The sequence below is a fragment of the Eutrema salsugineum genome, unplaced genomic scaffold, assembly GCF_000478725.1.
Source record: "Eutrema salsugineum unplaced genomic scaffold, Eutsalg1_0 scaffold_6, whole genome shotgun sequence".
In the NCBI taxonomy this organism is placed as follows: domain Eukaryota; kingdom Viridiplantae; phylum Streptophyta; class Magnoliopsida; order Brassicales; family Brassicaceae; genus Eutrema; species Eutrema salsugineum.
Genome location: NW_006256547.1, coordinates 14,674,111 through 14,692,678, shown reverse-complemented (window position 1 = coordinate 14,692,678; position 18,568 = coordinate 14,674,111). Strand labels below are relative to the sequence as shown.

General features: G+C 45.1%; 2 non-coding genes across 2 annotated transcripts; both read right to left on the bottom strand.

Annotated features, from left to right (window-relative positions):
- Positions 1–408: 408 nt before the first annotated feature.
- Positions 409–515, bottom strand: LOC112083771. Its single transcript, XR_002897899.1, has one exon. It is a non-coding gene; the product is annotated as a small nucleolar RNA R71 (small nucleolar RNA).
- Positions 516–15,167: 14,652 nt separating this feature from the next.
- LOC112083795 lies at positions 15,168–15,274 on the bottom strand. Its single transcript, XR_002897923.1, has one exon. It is a non-coding gene; the product is annotated as a small nucleolar RNA R71 (small nucleolar RNA).
- Between the last annotated feature and the right edge of the window lie 3,294 nt (positions 15,275–18,568).

Here is an 18,568-nt window from a genome sequence, read left to right as displayed (position 1 = left end):
CATGTTCATCCGCCACCGCCACAAGCTCAGAGACAACCTCCTCCGGTCTTTGTTGGAGAGAACGACCGAGCTAATGCGCACCAATACCGAGCTGGGATTCAAGCTCCACCGGTTCAAAACAACAACTTTGAGGTTAAAGCTTCCCTGCTCAATATGGTGCAGAACTCCAAGTTCCACGGTCTAGCCGGAGAAGACCCCCTTAAGCATCTAGATCAGTTTGATCGGGTTTGCGACCTAACTAAGATCAATGGTGTCTCGGAAGATAGCTTCAAGCTACGCTTGTTCCCATTCAGCCTCGGTGATAAAGCTCACCAGTGGGAAAAGAACCTCCCGAGGGGTTCTATACAAACCTGGGAGCAGTGTAAACTGGCGTTCTTATCAAAGTTCTTTTCCACATCACGCACGGCTAAGCTCAGAAACCAGATCTCAAGCTTCACGCAGCACAACAACGAGAGCTTTAGTGAAGCTTGGGAACGGTTTAGAAGCTACACTAACCAATGCCCCCACCACGGCTTCTCAGAGGCATCCCTCTTGAGTACTCCCCAAGATCAGAAACCAACTCGATACAGCTTCAAATGGAAATTTTCTTGGGAAAGAAATCAATGCGGCAATGGAACTAGTCGAGAACCTAGCCATGTCTAATGATACTTATGGCGAAGACTTTGATAGAGTAAACCGTACAGAGGGCTCCAATGAAGAACAGCGTATGAAAAAAGATATAAGAGAGCTTCAGAGCAAGCTTGACAAGGTTCTGATGGCGACTCAAAAGCCAATACACTTTGTAGGCGAGTTTGATGAGCAAGGGCCAAGTTTTGACAATGTTAATGAAGATGGTCTAACTCAAGAGGAGCTGAACTACATAGGGAATCAGCAGAGGTATCAGCGGTTTAACAACTACAACAGTAACCCAAACCTCTCATACAGAAACCCGAATGTAGCTAACCCTCAAGACCAAGTGTACCCTGCTCAGCAACAACAACAAAGCTATGCTCCAAAAGCTCCTTTTCAGAATACCTTCCAGCCCAAACAACAGTTCAGTGGGCAACAGCACGGCTACACTCATCAGAATCAAGCGGCTCAGGGTAACAACTTCACCAGCCAACCGCAACATCACAAGTTTCCACCAGGGTTCAATCCGCAGCCGATGGGTAATCAGCAACAGAATCAGGGAACGGATCAGAATCATATGGGAAACGATGTCTGTGGGATCTTACAGCAACTGTTACAGGGTCAGCAGAGAGTTGAGAGCCAGCACGCGACAATGCAGCAAGATATCAGAGAGCTTAAGCAGAATCAAGCCTCTACATCATCCCGAGGCCCGGCTTTACCAGGTAAACCGGAGCCCAATCCCAAGGAGTACGTGAACGCCATTACATTGAGTGGCAAGGAACTACAAGCTCCGAAGCCTAAGACTAAGCTCATTGAGGCCAATGAGCAATTAGAGGGGGAGGCAGCCTCAGGTGATGCGTGTAAAGAAGCGGATTTTGAGAAAGAACCGATCAAGGACAAAGGAAAAGAGGTGGAAAAGACAACTGAGCTTGAAAAGCCATACGTTCCACCACCACCTTACCAACCCAAGATACCGTTCCCAGGGCGTTTCAAAAAGAAAATCTTAGACAAAGCCAAAGCGGTCTTTGAGAAACACTTGGAGAACACGCAACTCACCTTACCCATTATAGATGCTTTCTTAGCTATACCACAGCTTGGGAAGTTTCTAAAGGATGCAATCCTCAACAAGACAAAGGAGCTCCAGGGTATGGTAATACTGAGCCATGAATGCAGCGCCATAATACAAAGGAGGTCTATACCAAGGAAGCTATCCGATCCGGGCAGCTTTACCTTACCGTGTGCTTTAGGTCACTTGAAGTTCTCAAACTGCTTGTGTGATCTAGGAGCTTCTGTGAGCCTAATGCCATACACGGTGGCGAAGAGATTGGGATACAAGAGTTACAAGCCGGCCAAGATCTCTCTTATACTAGCTGATAGATCGGTTCGCTTACCGGTGGGTTTGCTTGAGGATTTGCCTTTAAGGATCGGTGAGATAGAAATCCCCACGGACTTCATAGTTCTTGAGATGGACGAGGAACCATTGGACCCTATCATCTTGGGCCGACCGTTCCTAGCGACCGCAGGAGCCATTATAGATGTGAGAGGAGGAATGATTGAACTACACATCGGTTCCGAGAATATGAAGTTCAATGTGAAAGAGATGATGAAGAAACCGACCATTGGAGGTCAGGTTTTCTATGTGGAAGTGATGGAGGAGCTAGCTGATGAGCTCCTGGAAGAGTTGAACGCAGAGGATCCGTTACAAGTGGTCCTTACACGTGAACAAAGCGAGCACGGGTACTTGAACGAGGAAAGCGAGGTGTACAAGCAACTTTTGGACCAACCGAAGGAACTTGGAGCTGAGGCTAGATTTTTGGAGCTCAGGAAGAGTGGCCTCGACATCTTAGACAGCGGGGAGTCCATGGGAACAGAGGAGACACCTCGGGATATCATGGCCGTGGCAACTCATATCGAGGCCGATGGTAATCCGCGCGAGAACAAGGAAAAGGCCGAGGAAGCTGTTCCGGGCCAATGTAGCTTTGATACCGATTGGAATGAGGCAGACGCTCCCCCTGTTGAGCTCAAGCCTCTACCAACAGGGCTCAGGTATGCGTTCTTAGGCTTGAACTCCACTTTCCCTGTGATCATAAACGATAGTTTGCTTGAACATGAAGAACGTGCATTGCTTAATGAAATCAAGAAATTCAGGAGAGCAATAGGGTATTCCTTGGCCGACATAAGAGGAATCTCTCCTGATATATGCACTCATCGGATCCACCTGGAGGACCAAGCCATGTCCTCTATTGAGCATCAACGTCGCCTTAACCCGAACCTCAAAGAGGTGGTTAAGAAGGAGATACTAAAGCTCCTTGAGGCAGGGATCATATATCCAATCTCTGACTCTCGGTGGGTATCTCCTGTGCACGTTGTGCCCAAGAAAGGTGGTATCACGGTGGTAAAAAATGATAAGGATGAACCCATAGCCCAAAGAACTATAACCGGCCATCGCATGTGCATTGACTATAGGAAATTGAATTCTGCATCAAGAAAAGATCATTTCCCTTTACCATTCATTGATCAAATGCTTGAACGGTTAGCCAATCATCCTTATTTCTGTTTTCTCGATGGATACTCTGGATTCTTCCAAATACCAATAGATCCAAGAGATCAAGAGAAAACGACATTCACTTGCCCTTATGGCACTTATACTTATAGGAGAATGCCTTTCGGTTTGTGTAATGCACCAGCCACTTTTCAAAGATGTATGATGCACATTTTCTCTGATCTAATTGAAGAGAAAGTCGAGGTGTTTATGGATGATTTCTCCGTATACGGCTCCTCTTTCTTCGAATGTCTTGCTAATCTTTCTCAGGTTCTAAAGAGATGTGAGGAGCATAGACTTGTATTGAACTGGGAGAAGTGTCATTTCATGGTACAAGAAGGCATTGTCTTGGGGCACAAGGTATCAGAGAAGGGAATTGAGGTGGACAAGGCCAAAATCGAGGTGATGGTGAACCTACAAGCTCCGAATTCTGTAAAAGGGATAAGAAGCTTTCTTGGGCACGCTGGGTTCTATAGGCGGTTCATTAAGGATTTCTCCAAGATAGCTAGGCCTTTAACTAGGCTATTGTGCAAAGAGGTGGAGTTCATCTTTGATGAAGAGTGTGAGGAAGCGTTTAAGAGGATCAAGGAGGCTTTGATCAGTGCACCAATTGTACAAGCTCCCGATTGGTCTTTACCATTCGAAGTGATGACTGATGCATCTGAATATGCCGTAGGAGCTGTCTTGGGGCAGAAGAAAGATAAGAAACTCCATGTGATTTACTATGCCAGCCGCACCTTGGACTCAGCTCAAGAAAAGTATGCAACCACCGAGAAGGAAATGCTTGCCATTGTGTTTGCATTTGACAAATTCAGGAGTTATCTAGTGGGATCAAAGGTCACGGTTTACACAGATCACGCGGCCTTGAGGTACTTGATGTCTAAGAAGGACGCTAAGCCGAGGCTTTTGAGATGGGTCCTATTGCTCCAAGAATTCGACATGGAAATACTTGACAAGAAGGGCATTGAAAACGGGGCCGCAGATCATCTCTCAAGGCTGAGGATTGAAGAAAAGGTCCCCATAGACGATGCTTTACCTGAGGAACATCTCATGCTGGTACGGTCTTACTTAGAGGTGGAAGAGGCCAACACGATCAAGGAAAGAAGCCTCCCATGGTTCGCGGATCTTGTGAACTACCTGTCTTGCGGTTTAGAGCCACCGGATCTTGATGCCTATCAGAGGAAAAAGTTCTTTAGAGATGTGATGAGATATCATTGGGATGAGCCGTATCTTTACGTGCTTAACAAGGACCATCTCTATAGGCGATGCTTGGCCGAAGAAGAGATCCATCCGGTGCTACAAGAATGCCACGGCTCAGCGTACGGTGGTCACTTAGGTGCATTCAAGACGGTTGCCAAGGTTTTGCAAAGCGGCTTCTGGTGGCCGACTATGTTCAAGGACGCTCAAGATGTGGTATCGAGATGCGAGGCTTGTCAAAGGCACGGTAACATATCCAAGAGGAATGAGATGCCCCAAAACCCAATCTTTGAGGTCGAGGTCTTCGACTGTTGGGGCATTGACTTCATGGGCCCCTTTGTGAGTTCATGCGGAAATCAGTACATCCTTGTCGCGGTGGATTATGTGAGTAAGTGGGTCGAGGCTGTTGCATCCCCAACCAACGATTCAAAAGTGGTGGTAAAGCTTTTCAAAAGTATCATTTTCCCACGGTTTGGAGTTCCAAGAGTAGTAATCAGTGATGGGGGAAGCCACTTTATCAATAAGACTCTTGAGAGTCTTTTAAGGAAGCATGGGGTAAAGCACAAGGTGGCCACACCTTATCATCCGCAGACTAGTGGTCAAGTGGAGGTCTCTAACCGACAGATAAAGGCTATTTTAGAAAGAACTGTGAGCTCATCTAGGAAGGATTGGAGCAAGAAACTTGATGATGCTTTGTGGGCTTATAGAACCGCGTACAAGACCCCCATTGGAACCTTACCGTTTAACTTGCTCTATGGGAAAAGCTGTCATCTACCGGTCGAGTTGGAATACAAAGCATTGTGGGCAGTGAAACTTCTGAACTTTGACATCAAGAATGCACAAGAGAAGAGGGTTTTACAGCTTCATGAGCTTGAGGAAATCAGGTTAGATGCTTTTGAGAGCTCTAAGATCTACAAGGAAAGGACCAAGGCGCTTCATGACAAGAAGATACACAAGAGAGAGTTCAAAGAAGGAGACCAAGTTCTGCTGTTTAACTCGAAACTCAAGCTATTCCCTGGGAAGTTGAGATCCAGATGGTCCGGTCCATTCAAAATTCTTGAAGTAAGGCCTTATGGAGCGGTTGTTCTAAAAGGAAAAGATGGACAAGGCTTTGTGGTAAACGGTCAGAGGGTAAAGCACTACCTGGCATCAGAAACAAGAGAGGGAGCTACCTCAGTTCTTCTTCTTGAACCAGAATCAGCCTGAAAAGGTATGAAAAGTCAAACTTAGTGACGTTAAACAAAGTGCTCTTGGGAGACACCCCAAGCTTATCCTTGTACATATTTCGCTTTTCATCTTCTTTTTCTTTTTACTTGAAGCTTTTTGAAGGGTTTGTTAAGTGCTTCAGGAGTTAGATGGTGAATCTTGATGATGAGAGTAAGAAAAAGCTTGAAAATGACACGGCCTGATGAATTAAGTCCTAGAGTGTACGTAGCCTCGGTATCGACCCTTGGTATATACATACCGCGGTCACCTTTTACCGAGTAAAGCCTGAAGAACCTCGGCTAGACTCCTCGACTCGATTTCATCATAGCCGTGTCCGAGAAGTGTCATAGTGAAATGACTAAGTGTGGGGGAGAGCCACGGTGTAAACACCTCGGTATAACTATACTGAGGGGCAAAGTTCACTTAAAACGGTCTAAAACCTCAATTTGAGACCGCGACCAGTTTACACCAGGGCCGGACCGTTTAAACCCCCTGCACCAAGTGATTCTTTGTTAAAACAAGTGACCGGCATGATACCCTCGTGGTGGAGCATACCGAGGTGCCCAGTTTCAAGAATGATCAAAAACATAAACACTTAGGACACTTGAGTCAAAGAAGAAGGTTTGCGCGGACTAAGGAAAAGATTTGAAGGCCGCGGGGAAATTCTTGTTAACTTGAGCTTAGCCCACTCGGCTTGGTGCCCTCGGGGTAGAACAAGTCGAGGCCGCTCAAGAGAACACGAGAAAAACCACTCTAGTCCGTACGGCTCACGTCATTCCCAAGTCGCGCCATTTGGAAGCTTTGCGCGGTAATTTGAATTTAAACGACCGGTCAAAGCTGTTTTGGCGCGGGTCAACGGTCGCAGCTGGAGGATAAGGGGGGACCAGTCCCACTACAGTCCAAACGCCAGCTGGAAAGAGCGACACCGCCCATACCAGCCTCCATCCCGAGCCAAAACCGAGAGTTCGCCTTCTTCTCTCTTTTCTCTGCATTTCACGAGCACATCTCTCTCATTTCTCATCCATTTCTTGTGATTCCAAGCGTTCTAGACTCGTTAGGGTGTTGTATATTCATCATAAGCATTCCACTAAGCTTGAATCTTGGATTTCCAAAGGTATTTGCATCTTAAAGAACTCATCTTTTTCCTTCATTCTTTGCGAGCTTTATTGTTTGTGAAATGTGGAATCGATTCTTTTAGAGCATGTCGGCCTTTGGGAACAATTTTAAAAATTCAATCAAGATAGATAACATAAGAAAAACCGGTCTTTGCCCTGAAAATCACTTGTTCTTGAGTTTTTAAAATTCTTGAGAAAATGCGCTTTGAATCGGTCTTAATGATGCTTTGAGATGTTGAGCTGAACTGTCTAGATATCGTGTCTTTCTTTGCTTGTTCTGGCTTGTTCTTACTTCCTTTGATGTTTGGAAAAAGCTATAACCCTGGTCTTGTTAGAGAAAAAGCTCTGTTCTTGCTATCTTTAGAGACATGTGCTTGTTGATGTACATGATTCTAACGGTCTCTTTGAGGATCTGCCTTGCAGATGACCAGCGACCGAGCTGTTCCCACTCATGAGACGAACAAAAACGAGGTCCAGAGGAGAAGTACAAAAGGGAAAGCCATGGCCGTGGCACGCAATGGTGGAACAAGCAAGAAACCCTCCGTGAGATCCGATGGTGAGCCAGCCGCCAAGCGAGCAAGAAACGCCGAGCTCACTCTGGTTCCAACCCTTGAACCAAAAAAGAATGGGAAGCAGGCAGCCACTGAGAACGATGGAGACGAGCTGAGAGCCATAGTCCCTCATGAACCCGATTGTGGCAAGAAGGCCAAGAAGGAACCAAAGCCCGAGCCCGAGGAGGAACATTTCCCGACTACTGAGGAGTACTTGGACCACTTTAACTCTATAAGAGTAGCTCAAGGTCGGTTCCCTGATATGGAGCTGTTGAGGAAGCTTGAGATACTCGATGATGTTACACTCATCTTTCAAAACATGGGCTTGGCCGAGTTCTTCATGATGAGCGATGTTGCTTACGAGGGGATCACACAACAGTTTCTTGCCACTTTGGAGGTTGTCATCTACCCCAAGAGAGATCCCAAGCGTCTACATGGCAAAGGGTTCAGACACATTGAGTTTGACATAGAAGGCGTGCACTACAAGGTCAGTTTCAAGGAGCTTGATGAGATATTTGGATTTGAAAGGAATGGAAGCTCGCTTGACAAGTTTGTGTACCCTCGTGATGAGTTGGCCGCGTTGTGGGAAACGATATCTTTCGGAGGCAAGAGCAAGACAAGCTGCATCAGGAACCCTGCGATCAGATACACCAACCGGGTCCTGGCCTCTACGTTCTTCTCTACATACAACCCTGGTGTCATTCACACGGCAGAGCTTGAACTGTTGGGACTTGGACTTAAGCCGCTCATCACTCAAATGAAGAACAAAAAGGAGTTCCAAGGGCCAATGCATGTACCGTCTTTAGGAGCGTTCTTTGCGATTCAAATGCTCACCTATAGACACAATGTGTGGTGTGACCGAAAGAAGAAGGGAGCAAGGAGGCTTCAGAACGGTTGGATTGTCACTAAAATCTTGAGAGCTCAAGGGTTCATATTCCCTGATTCACCATCGAGGCTGAGTCTCATTAATGAGCAATACCTAAGTAAAAGTGGTTTCTTTGGAGGCAAGTCAGGGGATAGATGGGTTTACAACTTCACACTGATGCACAGGGACGGTACACAAGTTCTACTGCCTAACCGAGGCCTCACCATGTTTGATAAGCAGTGTAACGTCTCCTTCTATGTCCTCAAGGATCAGTTGTACAACCCATCTCTCGGCCCACCAATGCGCAAGTGCACCAAAGCCATACCTAACAAGCCTCAGAACGAGAACGGCCCGGCCGGAGGTGAGAATGAAGAAGAACGGCACGCTGAGAGAAGGATGGGAGCAGGCCGATATCATTTTGATCCATACGTGTGGGGTGAGCCTGAATATCACACCAAGAAGCTGTATTTGCGAGTGAACACTCTCCAAAAGTGGTGTAAGTGGCAAGACAAGACCATTCATGCCCTGGTGGACTGTGTAAGGCACCTGAAGAAGAAGGTCAAGCAGCTCACACGGCCATCTTCTCCGGACAAGAACTCGGGTACCTCAACCGCACCAGTTACACAAGAGGAGGTTGGGGAAAGCTCAAACGCAAGGAACCCGGAGTTTCCACCAGGCAAAGAGGATTGGATCGACCCTGCCTTGGCATTCTTACCTGAACCCTCGGATAGCTGCCCACCACGTCAGTCCACACCCTCCTGCTCAACATCAAATCCCTCGTACTACTTGGGATCAGACCTCTCCGACTAAGGTATCGACTTCAAACTCTTGTACATATGCATCTTGTGTATATCATCCTGCATTCGTTTAGTTTGTCTTTATACTTCTCTCACACGCTTTTATAACACACGGGACTGTGTTATTCAAGTGTGGGGGAGGAGCTTTGTGTTTTCTGATCTTGTTTTCTTTGTTCTTATTTGACTTTTGCATTCTTGAGTCTCATCTAGCTTTGTACATATGGTAAAACCGCATCATTCTAGTTGCATCTCGCATTTTAAGATCGAGTCTAGGTTGCATCATGTAAGATTGCATCAGTGCAAGGAGCAATGATAGATTTTTTTTCCTAGAGAGTAAATCACTTGAGAACTTGAACTAAATATGCTTGTGAAACTCATTCTGTGCTTGTAAAGCTTGAAACGATTTGAATCTGAGAAGCAAGTCTGAATTACACTCAACTCTAGCTAAGTGATAACCCTGAACTTGAATTGTAAATATCTTTTGATGCATTGCTTAAATTGGCTTGTGGATACCGATATACATACTTGAGCTAGAATCATTGTTTTCACCACCCTCTTTCCTTAGCTCAAGCAGCTGAATCCGCATCATGGATCAGTTCCCTCACCTTGAACCCAACTTTCTTTTCGAGCCAATGTTTGTGTGTGAATTGTAAGGCCACCTTGGACTGAACTTAGCAGAAAGTGTTAGGTTTAGAGCGACAAGGGCATGTCTCATTGAGTGCTATGTTCCAACATCAAGGAACTAAGAGTATTGGCGAGAAATAAGTGTGGAGGAAAAGATCTATTGGTGAGTGGAAAAAGGTGAGCTGAGTGGAAAAGAGAGTGTGGAGATAGCTAGGGGAATGAAAGAAAAAGAATCGAGTCTTGAATTGGAAAAGATAAGCTCTGTTGTTCTAAAAAGTAAAGTATAGTCTCTGAAATGAAAAGAAGCCAAAAAAAAAAAAAAAAAAAGGGGCTCAAGTGTTCTAAAAAGAAAAGAAAAGAGGCTAATCGCTGTAAAAGAAAAGAGCTGTGTGAATAGGTAAACACCAAGACTTGGAAATCAAAACAAAAGTTAGTCCCCTGGTGAAAAGAAAGCAATTGAGAGAGTGAGGATCTTGAGAGGGTGAGCAAGTGAGAAAAGCTTTGAGTGGAGCGTGGGGTGTGATGAGTCTTGCCCTTGTATGCATCGGTTGCTTTTTACCTTTAGCATTCTGCCAAAGTTTGGTCGTTCATTGAGAGATCCCACTGTTGCATTGCACCCGCTTGAATATTGATGAGATCACTTTTATCTCATGACCTTACCCTAGCCAAGCCAGCCTATTTGAACATTGCATCATCTGATTCACCGGTTACTAGCTTAATGAATGTGAAAGAGTTGAGTGTGATAATGACTTGTGGAGATTCTGTGCTTTAATTGTGAAATATCTGAGTATGGCTTTGCATTGCATATTTGAGCATGAATCCGAGTTCTCTTTGTGATCACTTCTTTCTAAAAAGGAAATATGAGCTCCATCTGCATTACAACCTCTTTCTCTCATTTGTTCTCTTCGCTTGAGGACAAGCAAAGGACAAGTGTGGGGGAGTTGATATGTCTATATTTTACATCATTTAGAGTGCATTTTAGAGTCCTCATCTTGTGTTTTCCCATGTAAATTGAGTCTCTAGGCATGAAAATAGGATTTAGGGCTTGCATTAGGTCCCAAAGAGTTTTGCATGTTTTGAAGTCTTTATCAGGTGCTTTGGGAGTCATTTGGAGCCTGAGAAGAGGAGCAGAGAAGAAGACGGTGAAGAAAAGGGTCAAAAATGGTGAAAACCGCTTGGAGGAATTTCTCGGCCAAATCGCGTACCGGACGGACAGAAACCTTGGTCAAAATCCTTACCGATCGCTCATTACCGGCCAAAATCCTTACCGATCGTTCAACCTCGACCAAAAAGCTTACCGATCGCTCAGCACCGACCAAAATCCGTACCGATCGACCAAAGTCAGCCTGGGTCGAAGATCAGGCGTAAATACCGCGGGATGAGTTTTGTCCGAGGCGAAGGAATTTTTACGACCAAAAAGCTTACCGCGGTACACAGCCCTCGGTCATTTTCCTTACCGCGGGAAGCTTTTCTCGACCAAAATCTGTCCTTGTCCGCGCGTCTCAAAGATCTGCAATCCGGGGAACCTTCCGGTCCGAACCAGTTGGCGGGGTCTTCAGCAAAGTTGGAGATAATCAAACAAAGATCCCAGAACAGTTGGAATCATCCAATTCGGACCCGTGGGGAGAAAGATACAGCTTCCGGAAAGTGCACCAACATTACGCGCATCCGAGAACCGAACGGCGGAGCACAAAGATCACGGCGGACGGAACCTTTCCGGACCGAACCAGCCCGGTCTTCATCAAAGTTTGAGATCTGTGAAAGACCTTTTCAGAACAGTTGGGGTCGCTCAATTCGGACGAGTGGTTTGAAAGATAAAGTCTCCAGAGTTCACATCGGTCCAAACAGCTTATTTTCCGGTGATTCCAATGCGGTTCAAAGATGTGAAATCCAGGAAGCCTTCTACTTCCCAAGCTCCGACGCTTTCTTCATCAAAGTTCGAGCTTATTGAGTCATCTTGACTATGGGACTGGTCTCAGTACATTTGGAGTCGTGGGTTGAAAGTTACTGCTTCCGGAAGACGACATGGCCAATACGAGCCCAAATATGTTGCGATACGCGCTAAGTGTTTTCTCAGGGCTCGGCATCATTACCTCGACATCGGCCAAGTCAAGGCTCATATTTTGGGAGTATTCTGAACTAGGCCTCGTGCTGACACGTCGGCACGTTGGAATCAAGGCATGCACACGTAAGAAATGAAGCTGGAAACAACTAAGTGTTGAACGTGCACCTCGGTGTAGCGACCTCGGCGTGCATGCCGGACCCTGTTCGCCCAAACCCCTCGACTACCAAGCGCCTCGGCATTTCATGCCGAGGTCCATTGTCACGAAGACAGAATCAAGAACAAAGCTGCCCAAGAACACACACGTGAAGATGGATCAAAGACTAGGGTTCATGCATGTTCTTGACGAGTTCTTCACGAGATCTTCGTTTGGATCTGGACTCACGTGCACTCCTCGACATGAAGACCTCGGCTTCACTCTCCGACACACCGTGGCACTCACCCATCAACCCAAGAACGCGGTTCAGTACCCGGTTTGTTCCGGGCTGACCCGCGACACTTTACCTTTGCTATATATACATTTTGAGACCCAAAACCTAAGGATCTGATCTCTTATCTGTTTTTAGCTTTAAGAACTTGCCTCTTTGGTGAAACTTGATGATTCTAATCTGATATCTCGTTTTTGCATGAGAAATCTTGTTCTTTCTTTATTTCTTTTATCATCTAACATTAAACTCCTCATCATGACCAGCTACACGTCTTGCAAAGGACTCAGTGAGCTCGTTATGATTAGTGAGTAGTCGTTTAAGCGGCTTTAGATGAGTAGATTAGGGTGCTTTCAAGGTAGATTAGTGGGTTTAGGTGTCTAGTCTTGCATGTTTCATTCTTTAACCGACGAGATCTCTAGGCTGGATCCAAGCACATCACTTAAGGTTCAGATCTGAGACATATCTCGCATCAAAAGTGTTTGTAGAAATGTCTGAACCACTCGGTTAAGGGTTTAAGAGTCTTTCATCGCGAGAGTGATAGTTTGTTCTCTTAAATGACATTTTTGAACTGATTCTTATAGCTGATTGATTCGATGCTTCTCAAAAGACATTTTTGGTATGAAGGAGGATCAATTTAGATGCTTAATACTTTCATGAGAAGATTAACATGCCTTGAGTTCAAAGTTAAATGAAACCGCTTGATGTTTTGATTCATTAACCCACTAGTTGAACATTGGGAGCACCCGAGTCAAGTATCTCGTCTAAAGTCTCTTGCTTTATTACATATTATCATCATCTGAATCGCTTAGTTATCATTTGCATCTTTGTTTTGTTTGATTCTCATCATTTACTTTACTTACATGCTTAATCGTTGTTATTTAGCTTAGTAAAACCTTCACCTTTTTATCTTGACTTAAATAAACAAACAACATAGACTAGTGTCTCGTTGACAAGTCTGGATTGACACCTCTTAGTACTACTTTGACAAGGAGATTGATAGCCCTGAGATCTAAAAAGTCTTATCTATCACATGCACACGTAAGAAATGAGGCTGGAAACAACTAAGTATTGGACGTACACCTCGGTGTAATGACCTCGACGTGCATGCCGGACTCTGTTCTCCCGAACCCCTCGACCACCAAGCACCTCGGCATTTTATGCCGAGGTCCCTTGTCACAAACCCAGAATCAAGAACGAGATGGCTCAAGAACACACATGTGAAGATGGATCAAAGACTAGGGTTCATGCATGTTCTTGGCGTGTTCTTCACGAGATCTTCATTTGGATCCAGACTCACGTGCACCCCTCGACATGAAGACCTCGGCTTCACTCTCCGACACACCGTGGCACTCACCCATCAACCCAAGAAAGCCGTTCAGTACCCGGTTTGTTCCGGGCTGACCCGCGACACTTTCCCTTTGCTATAAATACATTTTAGGACCAAAAACCTAATCATCTTATCTCTTATCTGTTTTTAGCTTTAAGAACTTACCTCTTTTGTGAAACTGGATTAATCTAATCCGATATCTCGTTTTTACGTCTGAATCTTGTTCTTTCTTTATTCTCCTTTTATTATCACCATTAAACTCCTAATCATGACCAGCTACACGTCTTGCAAAGGACTTAGTGAGCTCGTTATGATCAGTGAGTAGTCGTTTAAGCGGCTTTAGATAGGTAGATTAGGGTGCTTTCAAGATAGATTTATGGGTTTAGGTGTCTAGTCTTGCATGTTTCATTCTTTAACCGACGAGATCTCTAGGCTGGATCCAAGCACATCACTTGAGGTTCAGATCTGAGACATATCTCGCATCAAAAGTGTTTGTAGAAATGTCTGAACCACTCGGTTAAGGGTTTAAGAGTCTTTCATCGCGAGAGTGATAGTTTGTTCTCTTAAATGACATATTGAACTGAATCTTATTGCTGACTGATTCATGCTTCTCAAAAGGGATTTTGGTATGAAAGAGGATCAGTTTAGATGTTTAATACTTTCATGAGAAGATTAACATGCCTTGAGTTCAAAGTTAAATGAAACCGCTTGATAAAATGATTCATCGACCCATTGGTTTAGCTTGGAAGCACCCGAGTCAAGTATCCTGTCTAAAGCTTCTGCCTTTATCATATATTATCATCATCCGAACCATTTGCTTGTCATTTGCATCTTTACTTAGTTTAAATCTCATCTCTTGTTTCATTTACATGCTTATTTACTTGTTAGATAGTTTAGTTAAAACCCTTATCATTCTCTCTTGACTTAAGATCGCAAGTAACATAGATTAGTGTCTCCACTACAAGTTTGGTTTGATAACCCCTTGTACTACAAGAACAAGGGTATTGATAACCTCTTTAAAGAGTGAAAACTCTTAGTTATCAATTGGCGCCGTTGCCGGCTTGTGGGAGTATTAGTCTCTTATTTGTTCTTAAGATCAAGACTTTACTTTCTTTTGTTTTACTGACTCTTTTGCAAGTTCTTGTTTTGATTTCAGGTGCATGAAAACCAGTTCTCGTAGCACAGAACCGCCTTTACCATACGACAATAACATCAACAGGATTGAGAGGCGAGCTCGCGAGAGAGAACGGCACTTTGAAAGGCTTGGAATGGCAGAACAGCAAAGGATCGAGCAACAGGCTCAAGATGCCGAGCACCAGGCTCAGGCTAATCAGGCGCACGCAGGAAGAAATGAACAACAAGCCTATGTTAACCAGCAACAGGCTCAAAGAAACGAACGGCTTGCTCAGCAAAACCAACAACAAGCTAATAGAAATGAGCAACAAGCCCATCATGTTCATCCGCCACCGCCACCAGCTCAGAGACAACCTCCTCCGGTCCTTGTTGGAGAAAATGACCGAGCTAATGCACACCAATATAGAGCCGGGATTCAAGCACCACCGGTTCAAAATAACAACTTTGAAGTTAAAGCTTCCCTGCTCAACATGGTGCAGAACTCCAAGTTTCACGGTCTAGCCGGAGAAGACCCTCTTGAGCATCTAGATCAGTTTGATCGGGTCTGCGACTTAACCAAGACCAATGGCGTCTCAGAAGATAGCTTCAAGCTACGCCTCCGTGATAAAGCTCACCAGTGGGAAAAGAACCTCCCGAGGGGTTCTATACAAACATGGGAGCAGTGTAAACTGGCGTTCTTATCAAAGTTCTTTTCCACATCACGCACGGCTAAGCTCAGGAATCAGATCTCAAGTTTTACGCAACACAACAACGAGAGCTTTAGTGAAGCTTGGGAACGGTTTCGAAGCTATACCAACCAATGCCCACACCACGGCTTCTCAGAGGCATCCCTCTTGAGTACTTTATACCGAGGTGCACTCCCCAAGATCAGAAACCAACTCGATACAGCTTCAAATGGAAATATTCTTGGGAAAGAGATCAATGCGGCAATGGAACTAGTGGAAAACCTCGCCATGTCCAATGACACGTATGGTGAAGACTTTGATAGAGCAAACCGTTCAGAGGGATCTAGTGATGAACAGCGCATGAAGAAGGATATAAGAGAGCTTCAGAGCAAGCTTGACAAGGTTCTAATGGCGACTCAAAAGCCAATACACTTCGTAGGCGAGTTTGATGAGCAAGGGCTAAGTTTTGACAATGTTAATGAAGATGGTCTAACTCAAGAGGAGCTGAACTACATAGGGAATCAGCAGAGGTATCAGCGGTTTAACAACTACAGCAATAACCCAAACCTCTTATACAGAAACCCAAATGTAGCCAACCCTCAAAACCAAGTGTACCCTGCTCAACAACAACAACAAAGCTATGTTCAAAAAGCTCCATTCCGAATAACTTCCAGCCCAAGCAACAGTTCAGTGGGCAACAGCACGGCTACACTCAGCCGAATCAAGCGGCTCAGGGTAACAACTTCAACAGCCAATCGAAGCAACACAAGTTTCCACCAGGGTTCAATCCGCAGCCGATGGGTAATCCGCAACAGATTCAGGGAACGGGTCAGAATCAGATGGGAATCGATGTCTGTGGGATTCTACAGCAACTGCTACAGGGTCAGCAGAGAGTTGAGAGCCAGCACGCAACAATGCAGCAAGATATCAGAGAGCTTAAGCAAAACCAAGCCTCTACATCATCAAGAGGCCCGACTTTACCAAGTAAGCCGGAGCCAAACCCCAAGGAGTATGTGAACGCCATAACATTAAGGAGTGGTAAAGAACTACACGCTCCAATGCCTAAGACAAAGCTCATTGAGGCCAATGAGCAATTAGAGGGGGAGGCAGCCTCAGATGATGCGCTTAAAGAAGAAGTTTTTGAGAAGGAACCAGTTAAAGACAAAGGGAAAGAGGTGGAAAAGACAACTGAGCTTGAAAAGCCCTACGTTCCACCACCACCTTACCAACCCAAGATACCATTCCCAGGGCGTTTCAAAAAGAAAATCCTAGACAAAGCCAAGGCGGTCTTTGAGAAACACTTGGAGAACACGCAACTTACCTTACCCATCATAGATGCTTTCTTAGCTATACCTCAGCTTGGAAAGTTTCTAAAAGACGCGATCCTCAACAAGACAAAGGAGCTCTAGGGTATGGTAATACTAAGCCATGAGTGCAGCGCTATAATACAAAGAAGATCTATACCAAGAAAGCTATCCGATCCGGGCAGCTTTACTTTACCGTGTGCTTTAGGTCACTTGAAGTTCTCAAATTGCTTATGTGATCTAGGAGCTTCTGTGAGCTTAATGCCTTACACGGTGGCCAAGAGACTGGGATACAAAAGCTACAAGCCGGCCAAGATTTCTCTTGTATTAGCTGATAGATCGGTTCGATTACCGGTGGGTTTGCTTGAGGATTTACCTTTGAGAATCGGTGAGATAGAAATCCCCACAGACTTCATAGTTCTTGAGATGGACGAGGAACCACTAGACCCCATCATCTTGGGCCGACCGTTCTTGGCAACCGCTGGAGCCATAATCGATGTGAGAAGGGGTATGATTGAACTACACATCGGTTCCGAGACTATGAAGTTCAACGTGAAGGAAATGATGAAGAAACCGACCATTGGAGGTCAGGTTTTCTATGTGGAGGTTATGGAGGAGCTAGCTGATGAGCTCCTTGAAGAGTTAAACGCAGAAGACCCGTTACAAGTGGTCTTAACACGGGAACAAGGCGAGCACGGGTACTTGAACAAGGAAAGCGAGGAGTACAAGCGTCTTTTGGACCAACCGAGGGAAATTGGAGCTGATGCGAGGTTTTTGGAGCTCCACATGAGCAGCCTCGACATTTTAGACAGTGAGGGGTCCAAGTGTACAGAGGAGACACCTCGGGATATCATGGCCGTGACAGCCTGTGCCGAGGCCGGTGGTAAACCGCGCGAGAACAAAGAAAAGGCCGAGGGAGCTGTTCCGGGCCAATGCAGCTTTAATGCCGATTGGAATGAGGCTGATGCACCCCCTGTTGAGCTCAAGCCCCTACCAACAGGGCTCAGGTATTCTTTCTTGGGTCTAAACTCCACTTTTCCTGTGATCATAAACGATAGCTTGCTTGAATATGAAGAACGTACATTGCTTAGTGAAATAAGAAAATTCAGGAGAGCCATAGGATATTCATTGGCTGATATTAGAGGGATCTCTCCTGATATATGCACCCACAGGATCCACCTAGAGGACCAAGCCATGTCCTCTATTGAGCACCAACGTCGCCTTAACCCCAACCTTAAAGAGGTGGTTAAGAAGGAGATACTAAAACTCCTTGAGGCAGGGATAATTTACCTAATCTCTGACTCTCGGTGGGTATCTCCTGTACACGTTGTGCCCAAGAAAGGTGGGATCACGGTGGTGAAAAACGATAAGGATGAAGTCATAGCCCAAAGAACTATAACCGGCCATCGCATGTGCATTGACTATAGGAAATTGAATTCTGCATCAAGAAAATATCATTTTCCTTTACGATTCATTGATCAAATGCTTGAACGGCTAGCTAATCATCCTTATTTTTGTTTTCTTGATGGGTACTCGGGGTTCTTTCAAATACCCATAGACCCCCGAGATCAAGAGAAAACGACATTCACCTGCCCTTATGGCACTTATGCCTATAGGAGAATGCCTTTCGGTTTATGTAATGCACAGGCCACTTTTCAAAGATGTATGATGCACATTTTCTCTGATCTAATTGAAGAGAAAGTTGAGGTGTTTATGGATGATTTCTCCGTATACGGCTCCTCTTTCTCCGAATGTCTTGCTAATCTATCTCAGGTTCTTAAGCGATGTGAGGAGCATAGGCTTGTCTTGAACTGGGAGAAATGCCATTTCATGGTTCAAGAAGGCATTGTCTTGGGACACAAGGTATCAGAGAAAGGCATTGAGGTAGACAAGGCTAAGATCGAGGTGATGGTGAACCTACAAGCTCCAAATTCTGTAAAAGGATTAAGAAGCTTCCTTGGCCACGCAGGGTTCTATAGGCGGTTTATTAAAGATTTCTCCAAGATAGCTAGACCCTTAACTAGGCTATTGTGTAAAGAAGTGGAGTTTATCTTTGATGACGAATGTGAAGAAGCATTTAAAAGAATCAAGGAAGCCTTGATCAGTGCACTGATTGTACAAGCTCCTGATTGGTCTTTGCCA